Genomic DNA, 13,317 nt, shown 5'->3' on the forward strand with positions numbered 1-13,317 from the left:
CATGACAAGACAAAACAAGACAAGACAAGACAAGACAAGACATGACAAGACAAAACAAGACAAGACAAAACAACACAACACACGACATGACATGACATGACAAGACATGACATGACAAGACAAGACAAGACAAGACAAGACAAGACAAGACAAGACAATATAAGACATGACAATACACAACAAGACAAGACAAAACAACACAACACACGACATGACAAGACAAGACAAGACAAGACAAAGCAACTCAAGACACGACATGACATTACATGACAAAACAAGACAACACAACATAAAACAAGACAAGACAAGACAAGACAAGACAAGACAAGACATGACAAGAAAAGACAAGACAAGACAAAGCAACACAAGACACGACATGACATGACATGACAAGACAAGACAAGACAAGACAAGACAAGACAAGACAAGACAAGACAAGACAAGACAAGACAAGACAAGACAAGACAAGACAAGACAAGACAAGACAAGACAAGACAAGACATGACAAGACAAGATAGGACATGACAAGACAAAGCAAGACAAGACAAAACAACACAATACACGTCAGGACAGGACAAGACAAGACAAGACAAGACGAGGCAACACAAGACAAGACAAGACAAGACAAGACATGACAAGACAAGACAAGACAGGACAGGACAGGACGAGACAAGACAAGACAAGACAAGACAAGACAAGACAAGACAAGACAAGACAAGACAAGACAAGACAAGACAAGACAAGACAAGACAAGACAAGACAAGACAAGACAAGACAAGACAAGACAAGACAAGACAAGACAAGACAAGGCAAGACAAGACAAGACAAGACAAGACAAGACAAGACATGACAAGACAAGATAGGACATGACAAGACAAAGCAAGACAAGACAAAACAACACAACACACGTCAGGACAGGACAAGACAAGACAAGACAAGACGAGGCAACACAAGACAAGACAAGACAAGACAAGACATGACAAGACAAGACAAGACAGGACAGGACAGGACAAGACAAGACAAGACATGACAAGACAAAACAACACAACACACGACATGACATCACAAGCCAAGATAAGACAAGACAAGACAATATAAGAAATGACAAGACAAAACAACACAACACACGACATGACATTACATGACAAAACAAGACAAGACAAGACAACATAAAACAAGACAAGACAAGACAAGACAAGACAAGACAAGACAAGACAAGACAAGACAAGACAAGACAAGACAAGACAAGACAAGACAAGACAAGACAAGACAAGACAAGACAAGACAAGACCAGACATGACAAGACAAGATAGGACATGACAAGACAAAGCAAGACAAGACAAAACAACACAACACACGTCAGGACAGGACAAGACAAGACAAGACAAGACGAGGCAACACAAGACAAGACAAGACAAGACAAGACATGACAAGACAAGACAAGACAGGACAGGACAAGACATGACAAGACAAAACAACACAACACACGACATAACATCACAAGACAAGACAAGACAAGACAAGACAAGACAAGACAAGACAAGACATGACATGACAAGACAAAACAACACAACACACGACATGACTTCACAAGACAAGATAAGACAAGACAAGACAATATAAGAAATGACAAGACAAAACAACACAACACACGACATGACATTACATGACAAAACAAGACAAGACAAGACAACATAAAACAAGACAAGACAAGACAAGACAAGACAAGACAAGACAAGACAAGACAAGACAAGACAAGACAAGACAAGACAAGACAAGACAAGACAAGACAAGACAAGACAAGACAAGACAAGACAAGACAAGACAAGACAAGACAAGACAAGACAAGACAAGACAAGACAAGACAAGACAAGACAAGACAAGACAAGACAAGACAAGACAAGACAAGACAAGACAAGACAAGACAAGACAAGACAAGACAAGACAAGACAAGACAAGACAAGACAAGACAAGACAAGACAAGACAAGACAAGACAAGACAAGACAAGGCAAGACAAGACAAGACAAGACAAAACAAGACAAGACATGACAAGACAAGATAGGACATGACAAGACAAAGCAAGACAAGACAAAACAACACAATACACGTCAGGACAGGACAAGACAAGACAAGACAAGACGAGGCAACACAAGACAAGACAAGACAAGACAAGACATGACAAGACAAGACAAGACAGGACAGGACAGGACAAGACAAGACAAGACATGACAAGACAAAACAACACAACACACGACATGACATCACAAGCCAAGATAAGACAAGACAAGACAATATAAGAAATGACAAGACAAAACAACACAACACACGACATGACATTACATGACAAAACAAGACAAGACAAGACAACATAAAACAAGACAAGACAAGACAAGACAAGACAAGACAAGACAAGACAAGACAAGACAAGACAAGACAAGACAAGACAAGACAAGACAAGACAAGACAAGACAAGACAAGACAAGACAAGACAAGACAAGACAAGACAAGACAAGACAAGACAAGACAAGACAAGACAAGACAAGACAAGACCAGACATGACAAGACAAGATAGGACATGACAAGACAAAGCAAGACAAGACAAAACAACACAACACACGTCAGGACAGGACAAGACAAGACAAGACAAGACGAGGCAACACAAGACAAGACAAGACAAGACAAGACATGACAAGACAAGACAAGACAGGACAGGACAAGACATGACAAGACAAAACAACACAACACACGACATGACATCACAAGACAAGACAAGACAAGACAAGACAAGACAAGACAAGACAAGACAAGACAAGACATGACATGACAAGACAAAACAACACAACACACGACATGACTTCACAAGACAAGATAAAACAAGACAAGACAATATAAGAAATGACAAGACAAAACAACACAACACACGACATGACATTACATGACAAAACAAGACAAGACAAGACAACATAAAACAAGACAAGACAAGACAAGACAAGACAAGACAAGACAAGACAAGACAAGACAAGACAAGACAAGACAAGACAAGACAAGACAAGACAAGACAAGACAAGACAAGACAAGACAAGACAAGACAAGACAAGACAAGACAAGACAAGACAAGACAAGACAAGACAAGACAAGACAAGACAAGACAAGACAAGACAAGACAAGACAAGACAAGACAAGACAAGACAAGACAAGACAAGACAAGACATGACAAGACAAAACAAGACAAGACAAAACAACACAACACACGACATGACATGACATGACAAGACAAGACAAGACAAGACAAGACAAGACAATATAAGACATGACAATACACAACAAGACAAGACAAAACAACACAACACACGACATGACAAGACAAGACAAGACAAGACAAAGCACCACAAGACACGACATGACATGACATGACAAGACAAGACAAAACAACACAACACACGACAGGACAGGACAAGACAAGACAAGACATAACACGACAAAACAACACAAGACAAGACAAAACAACACAACACACGACATGACATTACATGAGAAAACAAGACAATACAAGACAAGACAAAACAAGACAAGACAAGACATGACAAGACAAGACAAGACAAGACAAGACAAGACAAGACAAGACAAGACAAGACAAGACAAGACAAGACAAGACAAGACAAGACAAGACAAGACAATATAAGACATGACAATACACAACAAGACAAGACAAAACAACACAACACACGACATGACAAGACAAGACAAGACAACACAAGACAAGACAAGGCAAGGCAAGACAAGACAAGACAAGACAAGACAAGACAAGACAAGACAAGACAAGACAAGACAAGACAAGGCAAGACAAGACAAGACAAGACAAGACAAGACAAGACATGACAAGACAAGATAGGACATGACAAGACAAAGCAAGACAAGACAAAACAACACAACAGACGTCAGGACAGCACAAGACAAGACAAGACAAGACGAGGCAACACAAGACAAGACAAGACAAGACAAGACATGACAAGACAAGACAAGACAGGACAGGACAAGACATGACAAGACAAAACAACACAACACACGACAGGACATCACAAGACAAGACAAGACAAGACAAGACAAGACAAGACAAGACAAGACAAGACAAGACAAGACAAGACAAGACAAGACAAGACAAGACAAGACAAGACAAGACAAGACAAGACAAGACAAGACAAGACAAGACAAGACAAGACAAGACAAGACATGACAAGACAAGATAGGACATGACAAGACAAAGCAAGACAAGACAAAACAACACAACACACGTCAGGGCAGGACAAGACAAGACAAGACAAGACAAGACAAGACAAAACAACACAACACACGACATGACAAGACAAGACAAGACAACACAAGACAAGACAAGGCAAGGCAAGACAAGACAAGACAAGACAAGACAAGACAAGACAAGACAAGACAAGACAAGACAAGACAAGGCAAGACAAGACAAGACAAGACAAGACAAGACAAGACAAGACATGACAAGACAAGACAAAACAACACAACACACGACATGACAAGACAAGACAAGACAACACAAGACAAGACAAGGCAAGGCAAGACAAGACAAGACAAGACAAGACAAGACAAGACAAGACAAGACAAGACAAGACAAGACAAGGCAAGACAAGACAAGACAAGACAAGACAAGACAAGACATGACAAGACAAGATAGGACATGACAAGACAAAGCAAGACAAGACAAAACAACACAACAGACGTCAGGACAGCACAAGACAAGACAAGACAAGACGAGGCAACACAAGACAAGACAAGACAAGACAAGACATGACAAGACAAGACAAGACAGGACAGGACAAGACATGACAAGACAAAACAACACAACACACGACAGGACATCACAAGACAAGACAAGACAAGACAGGACAAGACAAGACAAGACAAGACATGACAAGACAAGATAGGACATGACAAGACAAAGCAAGACAAGACAAAACAACACAACACACGTCAGGGCAGGACAAGACAAGACAAGACAAGACAAGACAAGACAAGACAAGACAAGACAAGACAAGACAAGACAAGACAAGACAAGACAAGACAAGACAAGACAAGACAAGACAAGACATGACAAGACAAAACAAGACAAGACAAGACAAGACAAGACATGACAAGACAAAACAAGACAAGACAAAACAACACAACACACGACATGACATGACATGACAAGACATGACATGACAAGACAAGACAAGACAAGACAAGACAAGACAAGACAAGACAAGACAATATAAGACATGACAATACACAACAAGACAAGACAAAACAACACAACACACGACATGACAAGACAAGACAAGACAAGACAAAGCAACACAAGACACGACATGACATGACATGACAAGACAAGACAACACAACATAAAACAAGACAAGACAAGACAAGACAAGACAAGACAAGACATGACAAGAAAAGACAAGACAAGACAAAGCAACACAAGACACGACATGACATGACATGACAAGACAAGACAAGACAAGACAAGACAAGACAAGACAAGACAAGACAAGACAAGACAAGACAAGACAAGACAAGACAAGACAAGACAAGACAAGACAAGACAAGACATGACAAGACAAGATAGGACATGACAAGACAAAGCAAGACAAGACAAAACAACACAATACACGTCAGGACAGGACAAGACAAGACAAGACAAGACGAGGCAACACAAGACAAGACAAGACAAGACAAGACATGACAAGACAAGACAAGACAGGACAGGACAGGACGAGACAAGACAAGACAAGACAAGACAAGACAAGACAAGACAAGACAAGACAAGACAAGACAAGACAAGACAAGACAAGACAAGACAAGACAAGACAAGACAAGACAAGACAAGACAAGACAAGACAAGGCAAGACAAGACAAGACAAGACAAGACAAGACAAGACATGACAAGACAAGATAGGACATGACAAGACAAAGCAAGACAAGACAAAACAACACAATACACGTCAGGACAGGACAAGACAAGACAAGACAAGACGAGGCAACACAAGACAAGACAAGACAAGACAAGACATGACAAGACAAGACAAGACAGGACAGGACAGGACAAGACAAGACAAGACATGACAAGACAAAACAACACAACACACGACATGACATCACAAGCCAAGATAAGACAAGACAAGACAATATAAGAAATGACAAGACAAAACAACACAACACACGACATGACATTACATGACAAAACAAGACAAGACAAGACAACATAAAACAAGACAAGACAAGACAAGACAAGACAAGACAAGACAAGACAAGACAAGACAAGACAGGACAAGACAAGACAAGACAAGACATGACAAGACAAGATAGGACATGACAAGACAAAGCAAGACAAGACAAAACAACACAACACACGTCAGGGCAGGACAAGACAAGACAAGACAAGACAAGACATGACAAGACAAAACAAGACAAGACAAGACAAGACAAGACATGACAAGACAAAACAAGACAAGACAAAACAACACAACACACGACATGACATGACATGACAAGACATGACATGACAAGACAAGACAAGACAAGACAAGACAAGACAAGACAAGACAAGACAATATAAGACATGACAATACACAACAAGACAAGACAAAACAACACAACACACGACATGACAAGACAAGACAAGACAAGACAAAGCAACACAAGACACGACATGACATTACATGACAAAACAAGACAACACAACATAAAACAAGACAAGACAAGACAAGACAAGACAAGACAAGACATGACAAGAAAAGACAAGACAAGACAAAGCAACACAAGACACGACATGACATGACATGACAAGACAAGACAAGACAAGACAAGACAAGACAAGACAAGACAAGACAAGACAAGACAAGACAAGACAAGACAAGACAAGACAAGACAAGACAAGACAAGACAAGACAAGACATGACAAGACAAGATAGGACATGACAAGACAAAGCAAGACAAGACAAAACAACACAATACACGTCAGGACAGGACAAGACAAGACAAGACAAGACGAGGCAACACAAGACAAGACAAGACAAGACAAGACATGACAAGACAAGACAAGACAGGACAGGACAGGACGAGACAAGACAAGACAAGACAAGACAAGACAAGACAAGACAAGACAAGACAAGACAAGACAAGACAAGACAAGACAAGACAAGACAAGACAAGACAAGACAAGACAAGACAAGACAAGACAAGACAAGACAAGACAAGGCAAGACAAGACAAGACAAGACAAGACAAGACAAGACATGACAAGACAAGATAGGACATGACAAGACAAAGCAAGACAAGACAAAACAACACAATACACGTCAGGACAGGACAAGACAAGACAAGACAAGACGAGGCAACACAAGACAAGACAAGACAAGACAAGACATGACAAGACAAGACAAGACAGGACAGGACAGGACAAGACAAGACAAGACATGACAAGACAAAACAACACAACACACGACATGACATCACAAGCCAAGATAAGACAAGACAAGACAATATAAGAAATGACAAGACAAAACAACACAACACACGACATGACATTACATGACAAAACAAGACAAGACAAGACAACATAAAACAAGACAAGACAAGACAAGACAAGACAAGACAAGACAAGACAAGACAAGACAAGACAAGACAAGACAAGACAAGACAAGACAAGACAAGACAAGACAAGACAAGACAAGACAAGACAAGACAAGACAAGACAAGACAAGACCAGACATGACAAGACAAGATAGGACATGACAAGACAAAGCAAGACAAGACAAAACAACACAACACACGTCAGGACAGGACAAGACAAGACAAGACAAGACGAGGCAACACAAGACAAGACAAGACAAGACAAGACATGACAAGACAAGACAAGACAGGACAGGACAAGACATGACAAGACAAAACAACACAACACACGACATGACATCACAAGACAAGACAAGACAAGACAAGACAAGACATGACATGACAAGACAAAACAACACAACACACGACATGACTTCACAAGACAAGATAAGACAAGACAAGACAATATAAGAAATGACAAGACAAAACAACACAACACACGACATGACATTACATGACAAAACAAGACAAGACAAGACAACATAAAACAAGACAAGACAAGACAAGACAAGACAAGACAAGACAAGACAAGACAAGACAAGACAAGACAAGACAAGACAAGACAAGACAAGACAAGACAAGACAAGACAAGACAAGACAAGACAAGACAAGACAAGACAAGACAAGACAAGACAAGACAAGACAAGACAAGACAAGACAAGACAAGACAAGACAAGACAAGACAAGACAAGACAAGACAAGACAAGACAAGACAAGACAAGACAAGACAAGACAAGACAAGACAAGACAAGACAAGACAAGACAAGACAAGACAAGACAAGACAAGACAAGACAAGGCAAGACAAGACAAGACAAGACAAAACAAGACAAGACATGACAAGACAAGATAGGACATGACAAGACAAAGCAAGACAAGACAAAACAACACAATACACGTCAGGACAGGACAAGACAAGACAAGACAAGACGAGGCAACACAAGACAAGACAAGACAAGACAAGACATGACAAGACAAGACAAGACAGGACAGGACAGGACAAGACAAGACAAGACATGACAAGACAAAACAACACAACACACGACATGACATCACAGGCCAAGATAAGACAAGACAAGACAATATAAGAAATGACAAGACAAAACAACACAACACACGACATGACATTACATGACAAAACAAGACAAGACAAGACAACATAAAACAAGACAAGACAAGACAAGACAAGACAAGACAAGACAAGACAAGACAAGACAAGACAAGACAAGACAAGACAAGACAAGACAAGACAAGACAAGACAAGACAAGACAAGACAAGACAAGACAAGACAAGACAAGACAAGACAAGACAAGACAAGACCAGACATGACAAGACAAGATAGGACATGACAAGACAAAGCAAGACAAGACAAAACAACACAACACACGTCAGGACAGGACAAGACAAGACAAGACAAGACGAGGCAACACAAGACAAGACAAGACAAGACAAGACATGACAAGACAAGACAAGACAGGACAGGACAAGACATGACAAGACAAAACAACACAACACACGACATGACATCACAAGACAAGACAAGACAAGACAAGACAAGACAAGACAAGACAAGACAAGACAAGACATGACATGACAAGACAAAACAACACAACACACGACATGACTTCACAAGACAAGATAAAACAAGACAAGACAATATAAGAAATGACAAGACAAAACAACACAACACACGACATGACATTACATGACAAAACAAGACAAGACAAGACAACATAAAACAAGACAAGACAAGACAAGACAAGACAAGACAAGACAAGACAAGACAAGACAAGACAAGACAAGACAAGACAAGACAAGACAAGACAAGACAAGACAAGACAAGACAAGACAAGACAAGACAAGACAAGACAAGACAAGACAAGACAAGACAAGACAAGACAAGACAAGACAAGACAAGACAAGACAAGACAAGACAAGACAAGACAAGACAAGACATGACAAGACAAAACAAGACAAGACAAAACAACACAACACACGACATGACATGACATGACAAGACAAGACAAGACAAGACAAGACAAGACAATATAAGACATGACAATACACAACAAGACAAGACAAAACAACACAACACACGACATGACAAGACAAGACAAGACAAGACAAAGCACCACAAGACACGACATGACATGACATGACAAGACAAGACAAAACAACACAACACACGACAGGACAGGACAAGACAAGACAAGACATAACACGACAAAACAACACAAGACAAGACAAAACAACACAACACACGACATGACATTACATGAGAAAACAAGACAATACAAGACAAGACAAAACAAGACAAGACAAGACATGACAAGACAAGACAAGACAAGACAAGACAAGACAAGACAAGACAAGACAAGACAAGACAAGACAAGACAAGACAAGACAATATAAGACATGACAATACACAACAAGACAAGACAAAACAACACAACACACGACATGACAAGACAAGACAAGACAACACAAGACAAGACAAGGCAAGGCAAGACAAGACAAGACAAGACAAGACAAGACAAGACAAGACAAGACAAGACAAGACAAGACAAGGCAAGACAAGACAAGACAAGACAAGACAAGACAAGACATGACAAGACAAGATAGGACATGACAAGACAAAGCAAGACAAGACAAAACAACACAACAGACGTCAGGACAGCACAAGACAAGACAAGACAAGACGAGGCAACACAAGACAAGACAAGACAAGACAAGACATGACAAGACAAGACAAGACAGGACAGGACAAGACATGACAAGACAAAACAACACAACACACGACAGGACATCACAAGACAAGACAAGACAAGACAAGACAAGACAAGACAAGACAAGACAAGACAAGACAAGACAAGACAAGACAAGACAAGACAAGACAAGACAAGACAAGACAAGACAAGACAAGACAAGACAAGACAAGACAAGACATGACAAGACAAGATAGGACATGACAAGACAAAGCAAGACAAGACAAAACAACACAACACACGTCAGGGCAGGACAAGACAAGACAAGACAAGACAAGACAAGACAAAACAACACAACACACGACATGACAAGACAAGACAAGACAACACAAGACAAGACAAGGCAAGGCAAGACAAGACAAGACAAGACAAGACAAGACAAGACAAGACAAGACAAGACAAGACAAGACAAGGCAAGACAAGACAAGACAAGACAAGACAAGACAAGACAAGACATGACAAGACAAGACAAAACAACACAACACACGACATGACAAGACAAGACAAGACAACACAAGACAAGACAAGGCAAGGCAAGACAAGACAAGACAAGACAAGACAAGACAAGACAAGACAAGACAAGACAAGACAAGACAAGACAAGGCAAGACAAGACAAGACAAGACAAGACAAGACAAGACATGACAAGACAAGATAGGACATGACAAGACAAAGCAAGACAAGACAAAACAACACAACAGACGTCAGGACAGCACAAGACAAGACAAGACAAGACGAGGCAACACAAGACAAGACAAGACAAGACAAGACATGACAAGACAAGACAAGACAGGACAGGACAAGACATGACAAGACAAAACAACACAACACACGACAGGACATCACAAGACAAGACAAGACAAGACAGGACAAGACAAGACAAGACAAGACATGACAAGACAAGATAGGACATGACAAGACAAAGCAAGACAAGACAAAACAACACAACACACGTCAGGGCAGGACAAGACAAGACAAGACAAGACAAGACAAGACAAGACAAGACAAGACAAGACAAGACAAGACAAGACAAGACAAGACAAGACAAGACAAGACAAGACAAGACATGACAAGACAAAACAAGACAAGACAAGACAAGACAAGACATGACAAGACAAAACAAGACAAGACAAAACAACACAACACACGACATGACATGACATGACAAGACATGACATGACAAGACAAGACAAGACAAGACAAGACAAGACAAGACAAGACAAGACAATATAAGACATGACAATACACAACAAGACAAGACAAAACAACACAACACACGACATGACAAGACAAGACAAGACAAGACAAAGCAACACAAGACACGACATGACATTACATGACAAAACAAGACAACACAACATAAAACAAGACAAGACAAGACAAGACAAGACATGACAAGACAAGACAAGACAAGACAAAGCAACACAAGACACGACATGACATGACATGACAAGACAAGACAAGACAAGACAAGACAAGACAAGACAAGACAAGACAAGACAAGACAAGACAAGACAAGACAAGACAAGACAAGACAAGACAAGACAAGACAAGACAAGACAAGACAAGACAAGACAAGACAAGACAAGACAAGACAAGGCAAGACAAGACAAGACAAGACAAGACAAGACAAGACATGACAAGACAAGATAGGACATGACAAGACAAAGCAAGACAAGACAAAACAACACAATACACGTCAGGACAGGACAAGACAAGACAAGACAAGACGAGGCAACACAAGACAAGACAAGACAAGACAAGACATGACAAGACAAGACAAGACAGGACAGGACAGGACAAGACAAGACAAGACATGACAAGACAAAACAACACAACACACGACATGACATCACAAGCCAAGATAAGACAAGACAAGACAATATAAGAAATGACAAGACAAAACAACACAACACACGACATGACATTACATGACAAAACAAGACAAGACAAGACAACATAAAACAAGACAAGACAAGACAAGACAAGACAAGACAAGACAAGACAAGACAAGACAAGACAAGACAAGACAAGACAAGACAAGACAAGACAAGACAAGACAAGACAAGACAAGACAAGACAAGACAAGACAAGACAAGACAAGACATGACAAGACAAAACAAGACAAGACAAGACAAGACATGACAAGACAAGACAAAACAACACAACACACGTCAGGACAGGACAAGACAAGACAAGACAAGACAAGACATGACAAGACAAGACAAGACAGGACAGGACAAGACATGACAAGACAAAACAACACAACACACGACATGACATGACATGACAAGACAAGACAATATAAGACATGACAAGACAAAACAACACAACACACGACATGACAAGACAAGACAAGACAAGACAAAACAACACAACACACGACAGGACAGGACAAGACAAGACAAGACAAGACAAGACACGACATGACAAGACAAGACAAAGCAACACAAGACACGACATGACATGACATGACAAGACAAGACAAAACAACACAACACACGACAGGACAGGACAAGACAAGACAAGACAAGACAAGACAAGACAAGACAAGACAAGACAAGACAAGACAAGACAAGACAAGACCTGACAAGACAAAACAAGACAAGACAAGACAAGACATGACAAGACAAAACAAGACAAGACAAAACAAGACAAGACAAAACAACACAACACACGACATGACATGACATGACAAGACAAGACAAGACAATATAAGACATGACAATACACAACAAGACAAGACAAAACAACACAACACACGACATGACAAGACAAGACAAGACAAGACAAAGCAACACAAGACACGACATGACATGACATGACAAGACAAGACAAGACAAGACAAGACAAGACAAGACAAGACAAGACAAGACA

This window comes from Zeugodacus cucurbitae, chromosome X, assembly GCF_028554725.1.
Source record: "Zeugodacus cucurbitae isolate PBARC_wt_2022May chromosome X, idZeuCucr1.2, whole genome shotgun sequence".
In the NCBI taxonomy this organism is placed as follows: Eukaryota; Metazoa; Arthropoda; class Insecta; order Diptera; family Tephritidae; genus Zeugodacus; species Zeugodacus cucurbitae.